The sequence below is a fragment of the Tasmannia lanceolata genome, unplaced genomic scaffold (assembly GCF_043159265.1).
Source record: "Tasmannia lanceolata isolate RefF3 unplaced genomic scaffold, GAP_Taslan_0.1 ptg000743l, whole genome shotgun sequence".
Lineage (NCBI taxonomy): Eukaryota > Viridiplantae > Streptophyta > Magnoliopsida > Canellales > Winteraceae > Tasmannia > Tasmannia lanceolata.
Window position 1 is genome coordinate 14,953 of NW_027519412.1, and position 15,048 is coordinate 30,000.

General features: G+C 47.2%; 1 protein-coding gene across 1 annotated transcript in view; it reads right to left on the reverse strand.

The window, feature by feature from the left end:
- Positions 1-11,255: 11,255 nt before the first annotated feature.
- LOC143868875 (uncharacterized) overlaps positions 11,256-15,048 on the reverse strand; it is a 36,643-nt gene continuing 32,850 nt past the window's right edge. The window contains exon 1 of the mRNA XM_077376227.1: positions 11,256-15,048. This exon is cut by the window's right edge and continues 32,850 nt beyond it. The gene's annotated coding sequence lies outside the window, so the exon portion shown is untranslated.

Consider the following 15,048-nt stretch of genomic DNA (forward strand, 5'->3'; position numbering starts at 1 on the left):
TGTCGTATGCCCTTGCGCATACCGTTGGCCATGCGTTATTGGTCGCTCGATAGTTGATATTGACCCGCACGAAATCCTCCTTCACGAGGGGGGAGGGGCTATCGGAATTCCTCTAAACCTTGGTAAGTGGGCTATTGTGGAATCGTAGCACGCATAGCACATTTCCTGGTTATCGGATGGATAACCAAGGGAGCTTTGAGACTGGCCGCTTACCGACGGTGGGTGTGTTTTAAGATATTCAGGCAAGTGAGCGGCACTTGTTCATAACTAACAGAGGGAATGGGTGATTCCAAGAGCAGACATTCTGGTAGGCGCTACTGGAAAGAGCAAACAAGGACACTCGCTTCCACAGCGATCACACTACTGGAGTGGAGACCCGTATATCACACCGATGAATGTCATAGTAGAGGGCAACCCTATCTTGGATAGCCGGTGAGCCAGTACTCTCTGCTTAGAGAACACTCGGACAGCTGGTATAAGTGTCAGTCATAGACCAACCCTATGACCACTACAGCAGGTCTGAGTCACCTCGTCATCACGACGAGACTCGACATCGCCTGCAAGGCAACTGGTACCCCAGTTGTAACGAAGCCTTAGCTACAGAACCTTTGGGACTTATCAGAATATAAAGACGCTCTTCTTTCTCTCATAAGGGCCTTCGTAACTTGACTCCACAGGGCTTATGCCAATGAAAAAGCGACTGACCGAAAACAGAAAACGAACAACCCAGATTGACGACAAGCGAGCAAGCGATTTCTCTAGCGAGCAAGATGGAACATCTATTTAAAGGGGTCTCAAGAATCGTGCATGAGCGAGCATATAAACAAATGGACAATCGGACATCCGCTGATGCGGACAGTTTTCGAGGATTGGTTACTAAAAGTTCTGTCTTTATCGAATTTGTTAGTTTGAAGTTTACCACTACTACTCGACTAATTCGTAAGGTGCCGTGGTATCTTTTCTTTCTCTCCTAAGGCAGTATGTCAAAGGCAGACCTGCGTTGCGGCTCGGGCCCGAGGGCTTTTCCCCTCCTCGTTAATCCGACCTGCTTCAGTCGGTCAATCGGCAACCTCCCTGTAGCGCTGGATTTCGATCCTTGAGCCTACGATAGGTCGTAACGATTTCTCGCGTAAGATGGGGCGAGTCACTCAATACGGAAGATGCGAAGTCCCGCAAGCTCTCTCTTGAAATGTAGAATCGATCTAATGTCGGACGGAGCGCTAAAGTAAGGGTTGTTCTTTCTGGGGGGGGCCCCCCTTTCTAGTCAATCTATAGCAGCTTCCAATACTGATAACAGCGGCGGGATAAGCATAGCCATCATTCCCTCCCGACTCTCAATGAGAATCTGAGTTTAGGTATCTGGAGGTTCTAGGGAAAGCATGATATGGTTGTTTGGTCCAAATGTATTCAATCTCCTTGCTACAACGATGTGTTTGATGGCCCATTTGAATGTGTACTGTGGTAGCAGTCAATAGGTGGGCCCGTTGGGCGATGGTTTCTAACATATTCTGAAGTTGGCTTGTTGTGCACCTATTCTTAGTCATTGCAACAAACTGGAACTAGGATGTAAGAGAAATGACCCATAATGTGGTTAATCATTGGTTGTCTTTGGTAATTCAGCTGTGGTACTGATGCAGTTCAAGATATCAAGTCTTGTACTTATAAGCTAAGCAATGCGTTTTTTTTTGCTTGGATATGTAGTTAAGCCTTTATTTATTATAACATAACAGTTATCACGGAGTTAAGGCGAACGAACACAGAAAATAAGTGTGCGTGGTTTTTTCTTAAAGAAGGAGAGAAGAGGCGAGTGCTCACTGTCGATCGCCTCGAGTGATATCAGGCCGAGAAACATTGGGTTTGTGTGAAGCCTAGTGGTGCTCCGAGAGTTTCTTTGTTGGTCTCGAACGCAACACCTATTCTGCCTGATCAATATCATTCTCATCCTCAATATCATATGGGCTGGCTGCTTTCTCATTTCTGCGCCCGGACCGGAAGTCTCGCAAGCAAGATAGATCACCAACGAGGAATCGCGTATCTAATATAATAAGAAGAACGGCTTCAAAAGAAGGCGCTAACGCCCGCGTTCAAGCAAAATGCCTTCTTTTGAAGCATGGGCGGTGGGTAGGCACGGTAGCGAAAAGAACGCTAACGCCCTAGCCCGCCTTTTCTTTCGCTGGGTTGATCAGTCATTAGGGAAACCTTCCTCTGCCTTGAGGAATGGGACCTAAATAGCATCATAGAAGAAAGAGTAGTAGCCGAACCAACTGACATAGCTAGATCATCATCAAAAGAAGAGGCTTCCTTTCGCTCTCAAGTGCTAGTATCAAATCAAGGAGCCTTCAACGGCGAATCGCTTGCGGAAATGTCGAATGTTTCATTTTAAGCATCAATCTTGTGTTGGTGTTCAGTCAGCAGTACTAAATGCATTGGATGCCTGGGCAACTGCATCGATCCCATTCCTACTTCTCTTGCGTCCCTCCATCCCAGATCTCTAGGAACAGGGCTGACAGCAACACCATTAATCGAACGAGTCGGGATGAGAATCTCACATGGTGCCGTTCCTGCGTCTCTCTGTCCAACTCGTGTAGCAATTGACGTAGTAGACCTCTCGCATGATTGTTTCAATGATGTATGAAATCAAGACAAGAAAGATACGTCGTAATAAGATCAGGTTACATGATTGGTCTGTGAAGGAACATCAAGAAAGAGGATCAGACTTGATCAGTTCAGGCTATGGAAGTTTCGATCTTCCCAGAAATCTATCTTTTAATGGTGTCGATAGCGTGTCACGTCATGGTAACCGATCATCAACTGCTTTCGATCTTGAATGCTCTGTTCCGCTCCTTGATCACTTTCTGGGATGACAGCAAGTCTTCTCACCAATGGGGATCCGGATGAGTGAGATTGGTCCCGTTCCTTTGTTCTTTGTCCAGCGACTCGGTCAATGAAGACGGAATCAGGGCTAGCTCTCTCAGTCCCATTCCTGATCAAATAACATCCCAAAAGAACGAACAAAGAATGGAAGGGTGTGTCGAAGGGTTCCAGTAATTGGTGTAAAAAGAGATGCTTTATGGTCAAGGAAGATAGGTTTCTTTCTGTCTTTCTTTCCTAACTAACAGGAAAAGAGAGACATGCGAGTTCGACTCTCGTTCTATCCATGTTCAGCAGTCCTTGTCCATGTTGGAACTGTTGATGGCAGTACCGCTCAACTACGAGATGCTTGAAAGTCGATGTATCAATGTTCCGCATCGAGCCCCGAAACGGCAAGCCATGCTTCAAGCTAAGTCAGTCGGGATCTAATTGATTTCTAAACTGAAGGAACGATCTCTGTCGAAGATTCTCATTCTGAAGCTGGCCTGTAACCTGCCTAGCTCTCTTCTTTTTGAAGGATGGGATCTCATACCTATTGAAGAAGGCCCTGGGAACGACATTCGAGCGAAGCCCTTACGCGAGAAGTTGCGCGAAGGGGGTGGGGAAGGAAGAGAAGCACAAAAACGCGAACAACCATCTAACCGTCAGTCTTCACTCCCTGGATCAGTCCATCAGTAAGAACAAGCTTCCGTCATTCAGCAGTGGAATAGTTCCATGGTATTGATCATCCAACCATTGATTGGAATGTCTATCGTGATAAACCGTGATTTGAGCCTATCTATAGCTATAACAGTGTGATTCTATAAGCTAAGCAGATGAGGAGATTCAACAAAGAACCTAACCGTCAGTCTGAGCTCCTCTCTGATTGACTTCATCAGGAGATCCCTATGGTCTGGTTCACCTTCCCTCTTTCCTTGCAACCTTGGATCGATATGGTTCATTCCTGGGCTATGCTCTTTCAACGCGTTGATTTCCTACTAAAGAAACTGGGTTTCTATCAGGAGTTTTGTTTGTCGATCGATGTGAAAGGGTCGAAAACTCTCGCTTTATGCTTTGCTTGAGAAACAGCCTTCCCGGCGATCTGCTTCATGAATTGAAGGGTGCAAGGAAGACAACTGAATACCGGGAATTCAAAGAGAAGGATCTCCAGAGGTAAATATCTGGCATTGAGCCCGCCTATCATAAGTATGAGTTGGGAGAGCGAGATAGAGACAAATACCCAATGGACGGTGAAAAAGCTTTCCTGCACGCAGGAACCTTCCTTCTGTCTTGCAGCCTTGATGCTCAGTTCTAGTGGAAGAGCTGTTCCACCTTTTGGCCTCCTTTTCGATTTGACGGATGAGAGAAAGAGATCCGGCTAGAGGCTTGACCTGACTTTCAATCTGGTTCTTCTATTCTAATAATCTTTTTCATCTTTTATTGTATAAGATATGTTCTTTCTGAGAAGCAAGAAACCCCACGGAGCGGTTCTGGAATAAATTCCCTTCTTTCTTTTTTAGGATGTTATGGCTCGTATCCGATCATCAACTGTGCAAAAGAAGTTCTAAAGACCCAAGGAAATCAATGGGAAGGGCTTATAGCTTGGCATTCACTCTTGAGTCATTTATCGGTAGCAATGGCCGGTAATCAATGACACGAGTGGGACGCGAAGAATGCATAAACAACTACTACGGCAGACACGACTGAGCTGAAGGGTTAAAGGGCGGTCGCATTGACAAAGCCCCCAGTATCTAAAATGGGAGACTGAGACCAGCGCTTTATGGACGACTTAGCAGGAGCCGCTATCGAATGAGGGGTTCTTTGTGCCCTAGGGGAGGGATCATCTTTCGGGACGACCAAGTCTGCTGGTACCATATTTATTTGATCTTCCTTTTCTTTATTTAAGAGGGGGAACTCTTTCCTTCCTACTATTGCTCGTCGGAATCAATAGCTTCTGGCTCCCACTAAGAAGAGGGTTGATCATCAGCCTAAGGGGGTCGGTCATCTGCCTTTCCGTCAATAGAATCAATAGAAGCGGGATTGACTGTCTTGTCCGCATCTCATTCTTCCGAAGACAGGACTGAAGGAGAGTACCAAATGAGATAATTCTGTTAACAACTAGGCTGGCTGTGGCTGTAGGAAAGTCCAAACCTAAATAAAGGGTAAGTTACCAAGTCTAAAAGACTGTCTTCCTTCTGTCTGAGGGAAGGCAACCCCAACCAAGACCCTGAGTTCAGCTCCCCCATCTCTTAAACCTGTTGAATAAGCATAGTTGCCTACATCAGTTAAGAAAGGCTCATCGCCCGGTCTAGTCTATCGAAGAACCTTCCTTTTGAAGGCCGCTATGTAGACCCTCTTTCATCTCTTCCTTTTACCCATTAGTCGAACTAAGCTTTGTGAACCGAACCGCTTTTCTCTCCTAAGGCCTCGCCTAGCTAGCCCGGTGAAGTTCCAATTCCCCCCTGAAGCGACGCACCTTGCCTAACGTACGTAAGAACTCCCCTTTGCTTTGAAAGGACTAGGGATTTCAGGTCATAAGTTGCGGGAACCTTATTCGATTCGATGGTAGTAATCGTGGGAGGGGATAGAGTGAGGGAAAAGAAGTCCAATGAAAAAGCTGCGAACCAAAGCGCTTTCCTAGAGGATGATTCTGAAATAGTCCAATTTTCAATCTCTTAGGATTCAATTCGGTCAAGGGGTATAAAATTCTTCTAGTCGCTATTTCTTTTGATCCATACCCTACCGCTGCTTTAACCGGGAGGGAATGTGAGCTTCTATGTGTCGTGTCATGTCGATTAATCAACCTTACTCTCTCAAGAGCTAAATTCCCTTTCTTAGTCTGATTGTTGCGCAGGCATACCTACTTCTTTCTGGGAAAATTCCTTTCTTCTGGCTGGCTGGGGAATCGCTTTCTACTCTTCCAGATGCCCTTGAGGAGAGCACTGCTTTCCCCATTGAATCAGTCTAATGTGGAAATGTCAAGATGTGAAATTCATTCATCAATCTTGTGTTCTTCTGTGTAGCGTACGGTGTCTTGTGCCAAGTGAAAGGAAAGCTGAGCTTGCTCCAAACCATGAGATCCAAGAGAGTCTTCTCCCCGGGCATCAGGGGACCGAAGGGACGAACTGCCCTTTCCGATATGAGGGGGAAGCATCATACCATTATGGATCGCTCCTCTATGAAAAAGCGGAGAAAAGAGTTTGACGCTGGGGCTGTCTCTTCTATCCCGACATGGGTGCTTCTAGCCAAGCTACTTCTCCTAAGTTAAGTAAAGGGGGCATTCGGAAAGTTGCCCTCCGTCTCTGTTGGGTAATCGATTGCCCCTTTCCCTACTGCAGTATCTGAGGGTCGCTTCTCCTTCGATTCGCTTATAAATGATAGGCCGAACTCTGAGATATGAAAGAAGGGGAGGGGGTCGTTAGACCGGACCAACCTAATCAATCTTCTGTAATCCGCTCTTACTATTCCCTTGGAACAGGTGCCATTTCTGGTGAGAATGCTATAACTCCGGCCAGAAATCCTGTTTCCATGAATCGAAGTGGGAGAAGGTTCATAGATTGACATTGTTTTCACGTATACAAAGGACATCCTACCTGGAGTGAGTGAGTCTGTTCACACTGCTGAGTCGGTATCAGTATCACTTGATACTTATTAGTCGGGGAAGAATGTTAGGGTTTACGGCTGATATTCCAGATTCGAGATCCAAACTACTATTCAAAGCTCCTTTCCGCTGGAACCTCGCTATTATGATTTCGAGCGATTAGCCGGGAGAGCGATCAAGAAGAGCATATGTTGGGCTGCGTCATCCCTATTTTCCTTTGCCCGATCGATGCTCTAGAACCGGTTCCATTTATGGCCAATTCTTGTTAACCCCTTGCAAGCACCCCTAAAAAAAAGCAGAGTCTTAGATTAAGATGGCCTTGTTGCTGCAACACAGTGTTTTTCTCTGCCCGAGCAAAATAGTAAAGGAACGGGTCGACTCGTGCAATTCTGGCTCACCTTCGCCCCTATTTATTGGTGGAGCCGCCGGGGAAGGAAAAACGAGCAGTTTACGTATCGCCACTAGTATGATTAGACAGCGTAGAGTCTCCCCGCTTCCAAGCTCCCCACGCCACGGGTGGCAGGAACCATGAATGATTGATTGGCAATCATAAATGCGATTTCTAGCAGAAACTAATTGTTACTAATGGGGCAGCAACAGCATTCTGACTGAACTAGAGAATAGTAGCAGGCTTATTGGCTCTGTCGGCTTATCAATTGAATTGATACTTGAAAGATTAGCGCACAACCATCTTTTACGTTATTTCGACGATCAGAGAATCCTCCAGCACTTATTCTGACTCTTACACCTATTCTTATTCTATCACCTATACGGCGCACTTTCTCTTACACTACTCAACTCTAGCTACTATAGTATAGATTTGATAACCGAATCCAACTACTTATTCATTCCTGACTTTGTCCTATCTTTCTAACCTGACTTGCTTACCGCTCTTATCCGTTCGTAAGGAGACTGAAACCTGTATCTCGGGAAAGGAAAACAAAAACTTCAGAGTCTAAGACAAGAAAATACAAACGTAGGTTGGAGCCTCCCTCCTCTCCTTAGCAGTACCTGAGAGCTCCTACAATCATACCCCCTCTTACCTCCTCTCCAAATGGCTTCCCCTAGAAAGCCCGGATAGAGATAAGATCCCCCCCGGTCGATGCCATATTAGCATTACCAAAAGATTCTCAAGATAACCCACATACTAACGAGGATCCGCTTTTACAATGATGCGGATTCAAATAAGAATAAGACCCATCCCCAATGGATGAGCAACCCGACGATAATAGGCAAGGAGATAGGAAATCGTTAACGCTGAAAACTAATAATAGGTAACCCCCCGATCTATGGCAAACCAAGCTCGGGTCGAGAGGCTCCACAACCATAATTGGCTAATAGAACTAAGATGGCCATCCCCGGCTGGATTGGGAAAGGCTGAAGATGGCTCACTCACCTGGGGAATTCGGGACACATGGCCACCCGTGATTGGATCCCTGAATGGCACTCAGTGAATCTAATCTCCGTTTGTCAGGTTGTGCCGGGCCTGCCAGGTCCATTTTCAGAATATCATAGTGGCCTGGTAGGAGGGAGGGGGCGCGGCCCTCTCTCGCTGCCTGGAGCCTTTCCACTTGACTGTAACCACCGCCCTTCTCTTGACGCTTTTCCTTCTTCCTTGATTCCCCAACACACCGTTTCTGATGCAACGCTCTCCTATTCTATTATTTACATATAGTATAAAGTAAGACCTTCTCAAGTCGAGTGTATTGGGTGATTGAGCGACTAACGAGGCGAAGGCATACTTCATTTTAAAAATTTGAATTAGGCTAGACTACGCAGAGAAGAGGAAAACCCCCTAAAACTTGTGTTAGGAAAGAGCCTAGGTGACGGCTTAACACGCTTTGTTCGCCCCGCTATTGCGCGCCCTCTCGGGCCCTTTTGAATTGAGGCTTAGCTCTGGGTCCCTTGATCCTTTTTTGAGTAACGGGACGGTCACAAGCTCGCTTAAGGTGGAAACTCTATACTTAACCGGAAATTTCAACTGAATGGCCCAGCAGGAGATTCAATATTTATGCGCGGATGTTATTCGGATTATTTATGATTAACCAGTTACTTACGTTTAGCCCCAGTCTCATACTTTAATAAACTCATTCCGGATTGAAAAACCTTCTATTAGAAAGGGGCTTCTTCCTTTTCTTTAAGCAAGGGAAGCAAATCTTAGACTTCAGGTCAACAAGGAACCTTGCTTCTGTCTTTTCATTTATACGATTCTTTAGATCAGGGAAGCGGATCTCCTGACTTTGCTTACTTAGAACTGGCCTGGCACCAGAGCTCACTTACTTCACTAGCCTGCAGGGAGTTAAAGGACGACTTGCTCCTCTTCTTTCATTCAATAACCGGAAGCAAATCCCCTTTTTCCAGGGAAACCTGTCATGCACATGCAAGGGAACTGTCTGCCCTCTTCAAGCTGTCGAATATAGATAGGAGATCTACTTCAAGTTCAAGGCTGGCAGCAAGCGTAAGTGCAATCGCAATCCCTATGAATTTCATTAATCAATATCTCTCCGGCCCTCTAGCACTCTGTTATGGCGCAATCACTGACTTTAGTTCTGGAGTTCTAGGTCCTCTAGCTATTAGCGCTGGTAGCTCTCCTTCTGGTAATGCATTATAGGCTGTCTTCCTTCCACCTCTCTCTATCGCCCTTCCCCTTCTTTTAGCAGCTCATCTCGAATCTTGAATGTTTAGCGAATCGATCGTAATTGGTCTGACCGCTCAAGGCTTATCTCTCTATTCCCCTTTCAGGTCTCCGGTCATTGGTAGAAAGCCTGTAAATTCCATTTCTTTCCTCTCCAGCTTGGGAATACTTATTTCTATTGGCTATATATCTGTAGTCACAATGCCAGTTCAAGCTATCTTCTGGAGAGAGAGAAAAGGTATGCGCAGGTGCAGTAGTTCAAGGCAGGCAGGTAAGGGCTTGGCTTGACCGTTTGTTCTCTCCTCCCCAGAAACAGGAAAAACGACTACTTCTTCTCCAAAAACTGCATCTGCTGGTGCCTCCATTTCCCTAATTGTGCCAGCTACGTCCTTCCTCTACTTAATATATATATATATTTCTTCAAAAGGCTAAAAATAATGGGTTTTAATGCATCTGAAAGCAGCACTCGTACTATAACCCATGTTAAATAAAAGAAAAGGATGGATTGACGACTACCGAATGCTTTACATCAGAATGTCATACTCTAAAATAACTCCCATAATTTATTTAAACGAGCCTGAGGGATGTCTAGGATTCCTTGCTTGAACCTGATCCTGATCGCTAAGCTAATATGGGGAGAGCGCTTTCTCCCCGACGGCTCATTTTTAAGAATGCTCCAGCTCCATCCAAAGGGGAGGGAATTGTAGACGGAAAGAAGAGATTAGCGAAAAAAAAAAAAATAGCAAGCAATAGGAAAGGAACGGACCATCGTTGCAAAATATGATAAAGAGGAGGAGATAACGGGCGAAGTATATTCATGAGATTCGGTTGGATCTTTATTCGCTCCGTTCGCGGAACGATATACTGAAAGGTACGACCAGCGCGGTTGTTCGTATTTCATTTTCTTCTTCGCCCTTCTTAGAAAGCACTCACTGAGTTACTTACTGAAGAGATTTTCTCTCTCGACGCCGAGAATGATTTATGTGTCCAGGTCGATCAGAGGTTCGGCTTGCTTCTCCCCCACCTTTTTTGCGTTCTGGGGCCCGTAATATAATGAGTACCCTTGGAGGGGCGAAAGAAGCGTCGAAGGGCTCCAGCAAAACACGTCCATAGAAAACAAAATAAGGCTCGGCAAAGACGACAGAAACTAGGGAGAGTTTCTTTTCATCCATGCCTGAAGCATGCTTTTATAGTACGTGCTTCCCTCTCCCTGACTACGGAGCTGCTTTAGGATATAGCGGAGAGTTGGGGGGCGCTCGTCGTCTTGATCATCAATGATCCATTTAGTCATTAGACTCAAATCGACATAGTTGATTTTATGCCCCTATTAGTAAGGGCCCCTCGTATATCTCTTTGACTGCATCCTAAATCTGTTGGATTAGGTCCAATTTGGATTCTTCGATTCTCGCTCCTACTGGGCGGAGTACTACAAATATCTTCCATGATATCCGGAGTACTCCCCCTATTTTGGGCTATCTCCGGTAGCAGCCTCGGCGGCCCAAAGTCACGCCAAGGCTGCTCGGGATTGGCCCCCCCAGCGGGAAGCGGGTGAGCGGTATGAGCCGCCCCGGCTGGAGCCGGTTCCTGAGCCGCCAGGGGCAACCATTGCCTGTAGAAGGCCGCCCCGTTTTCAGCAAGAGATCGGGGGACAAGTTCCCCCGAGCGTCCCCCCGGGGGGGCCAGCCTCACTCAATTCGAGATCGAGAGAATCATCCGCGCAATACGCGACTGGGATTATGTCAAATAAAGAAAGTAAGAAAATGTTTGAAAATAACAAACATAAATGAAAGTAAAAAGAGGTACAAATCAATAAAGATAAACCAAAAACAAACAAGATATTTCCAGAAAATCGTTTCAAAGAAAAAATGTTATATAAAATGGGAGTTCTTTCTCATTTGGAAACGTTATCAGCATCTATCTTTCAGCAACTGAACGGGAAGATCTTTGATCAATTAAGGTGTTAGGTCTGCTTACGCTTACCTAAGGTAAGCTTAGCATTGGACCTCCCAACAACAACCCCCATTTTTCTTTCCCATAGCATAGGTCCCTGACGGCTATTCGAAAAGCAACAGGGGGGCTTTTCGCCTTTTGTTAAGAAGGCGGTCTCATGGACCGGTCGCCTTTGGTACTTTTGTAGTCAATTTAGTTCAGTAGCGCCTAAATAAGAAAAATAGGGCTATAAGTAGGCCGTTTGCTATTGCTATAAGGGCTGCTCGCCTTTTGACGGCTTGGCTTCGCTATCGCTCCTATGTAGTGGTCGGCCTTCAAAGTAGTATTCCTACCATACCAGAATGCCTATTATCTAGTGCTAGAAGCTTCGCCAGAAGCAAGCAAGACGAGGTCGCTCTGCTTCGTAGACAAGGCTCGTTCCGTGCTTGACTTACGAGCTCGTGTAGTAAGGCCTCGCCCTTATAGCTTATGGGGGCTTATGCACTCCACTCGCTGTCTACTAAACGAGCGTTAGAGCGAATTGAGCGAAGCCTTCAATTTAGTAGCTTCCCCCCTTTTCCCTCACCCTAAAATGAAAATGGAATTTCCGCTTAAGCTTCCCCAGCTTCAAAACGCTTACTAATAGGGGCCCCTATCACGTACTAACCTAATAAGGGCGTTTAGGGCGCTGAAAAACCTTTACTAATTTACTAATAGGGCATCGCGCGCGCTAGCGCGCCTTACTAATAGGGGCTTTGAACTTGACTTAACTAATAGGGCTTGCTTGCTGGTTTGGGGGATTAATTGAATTGATTGGATACCCGAGAACCATAATCTTTCAAAGGAACAGCTTCTACGACGATAGATAGGGGTCAGGTTTGGCATCTATGCCCCCTGCCCTCCAAACAGTATGGGAGCCTTTCAGCTCGTACTGCTCACACTCCTAGATCCTCACGGCACCTCCTCCACCATAGTGTGAGCTGGGAGCAGCTCCGAAAAGCTAGGCCTACTTCAAAATTCGCTTTCAAGTCAACGTCAACAACAACACCACGAAAAAAGTACGGTTGCCCACTGATCTGATCATAGGTGAAATCAAATCCCTTCGCTTCGCGCCAGGCTTGGAAGCCGTAAGTAAGGCTCCCTTCGCCTCTCGGAAGCGAGAAAGCAAGCAGCGAGCCCTATTAGTTAAGTCAAGCCGTTGCGCCTACAATCTATACTAATAAGGGCGTGAGAGGGGCCCCCTAAACGTAGTAAGGAGGAGCCCCTCTTAGCCCTTATTAGCCCCTCTCACGTAAGGGCGTTTAGGGCACGTAAAGGTTTTGAAGCAAGCTACGGCTTCTTTAAAGCCCCCTATCACGACATACTAATAAGGGCGTTTATGGCGCTAGCCCCTCGCGCGCCCTTATTAGCCCGAGTAAGTTGACTTTAGAAGCTGGGAATCGCAAGAATTGAGAAGTCCTCTATTGAATTGAATGGGGTGGGAAAGACAGGTTCGGAAATGGCCGGATTAGCAGGAGGGAGGGCGGCCCCACCCTGAAACAAAGGTGTACGTACATAAATAAAGATGGTTATGTCCGTCTCCTTCCCATCTATCTTGACCGGGAAGAGGGGGGAGGCTCTTGCGGAAGCCCTGCCCGCCCTTCTCTATTTTGAGGGATCCCTCATATTGATGATTCCAGGCTTCCCGGACTCGTCACAGACGGCTAGGAACAAGAAGAGGGTCAGTAGTCTCTGCCGTTGCAGGTCCTTCTCCTTCCGCTGAGACGGCCCTCTTTTTGGTTTTGTTCGTTCACCGCGGCACGAAAGAATGAAGAAGCTGGAATAACTCAGAAAGAGAGTGGCGCCTAGCCGTTGAGAGCGTCTGTTGTCTTTGTAGAGGAACAGTACGATCTTGGACTGGCCTCCTTCGCATGACCTAGAAAGAAAAAGAGGTCCGTGCTACTATAAGGCCTCTAAACTCCTCCCTCAGGACACTGTTGCGTTGCCATGGGGACGGGGTAGCCCCGACTTCCATAGGTCCTTGGTTCGACCTCCTAATGAGAATTGAGGTCCTTGCGCGGGCGTCTCATCCCTAAGACTTGCTTGCTCTGTATGGAGTGCCCCGTGGTTCCTCGAGTGCCAGCCGCAGAGAGGAATGCCATCAACTAGGGCGCTATTGGCCACTAACCACTCGCTCGCCGGCCGCTCGGGCTCCGCGTTTCAAGTTCGTTATCCTAACCGTCTCCTCTGCTCCACCGGGAGCCTGGCCCCTTCTTCTATCTTATCTACTGCCTTGCTCCTCGGCTCCCTACTGCTCCAGCCGCTCGCTGTAATAGCTTGCTTCTCGGGTGGCTCGCACCCCGGGTGGTGCGGCTGAGCCAGAGTGGGCTCAGCAGTCGGCCTATGTCTCCGGGCGCACGCGTAGAGGCATGATTAGTTCCACGAATCTCACTGCACTGACCATAGTAAACTCCTTCTCGTTGTACCGAAATGGAGGTCTGATTTGAACGACCAGGTACAGCATCACATTTGACACCTGAGGAAGGTACAGCCCAACTATGAGGTACATCAGCAGGTGTTACAATCATACGTAGATGAGTTTTGGCTGGTACAACCACTCTATTGTCCACTTCTAATAAACGTGATTGACCCAATTCTGGATCATCTTCTGGAATCGTATAACTGTCAAAAGTGAGTGACTGTTCATCGGAACTGTTATAGTCCGAATACTCATAAGGTTGGGTCGACGCCCGCCTCCCCCCAAACTGTACTTGCAAGTTTCCCCGCAAAAAGCTCTCCACGCCTACTCTTAGAAAGAGCACTATTCTTCTTTAGTTAGGTAGTTCTCCCCTCTCTCAGAGACCGTAAGACCCCGGTGGAATCGAAGGCCCTAAAGACAACAGGGGACCGTTTCTCGCCCAGCCCTACCTACTTCAGTGAAGCTGGAACCGAAAAAGACCTGGTTCCACACACATGAGACACGCAGAAGGTATGGGACGACCAGTTCACTACGGAAAGCGAATTCGATCCTATAGTCGTCTTCTTTGTTCGATAAATGCGCAGTGGAAAGGGATGCTAGTCGGCTCGGCGAAGTTGTAGGCCCCAATAGATCAGATCAAGAGTGATTCCTCACCTATCCTGTCAGGGGCCCTATTAGTAAGGCGAACGCTCGAGTATAGATTCCCTATGCTCATGTGAACGGCCGGGGCCGGCCGGCCCGTAGATCTAAAAGGATCCATCCATAGGCCTGACCGGAAATCGTTTGTCCACGAACAAAACAAAAACAAAGTAGTAGTATTGTATAGTAGTCGTTCATGAGACCTCGAATTCCCACGTTCCAGCGTGCATTATGCCAGCTGGTCCCACCCCCCCCTCTTAGTAAGTAGTCACCCTTCTTTTTGCTTTTTTTTCTTATTTTTTCGCTGCAGCAAGTCAGTTGCGAGGCGCTCAAGACCTGTTCGGACGTGAGCTGAGCTTCCAAGATCCTACTACTGCTCATTCCAGCGGACGGACCGCTCCCCCTTTCGCGTACTTCTTTTTTTTTTTTTCTCACCAGAATGCATGTGAAAATCAACTAACCGGCCGGTGGGTGATTCTGGTTCTATCTCCGCTTGATCCCAGTTTCAATTCCCTTTTCTTCAGGAGGTGAGGTTCGGGTCGGAGGGACGGGGCGGAGCGCTCCGTTGTTCACCGCTAGTTTCTAGTACAAGTCTATCAGAAGTGGTTTCGGTTTTGTTTGAGTATGGTCCAGATCGTCGGAGCCCGGAGCCAGGTGATACCGCGATTGATTGAGCGGGGCGGGGAGGTGCGAGCTTCCACTCGAAACCCTTTCGGTCACTCGCATTAGGGCATTCCGATCGCTTCTCGTACGACTCCCTCGCCCCTGACTGGAAAGGAGACATACAACATAGTGAGTCGGCCCTATTCATTCCATTCCTGAAAGGAGCAAGCAGCAAGCGAACTTCACTTACTAATGGGGGGGGGCCGCCCTATTAGCCCTTATTAGTATAGTACAAGTGTTGCCGTTGCGCCCCTATTAGTCAGGCGCGCGTAC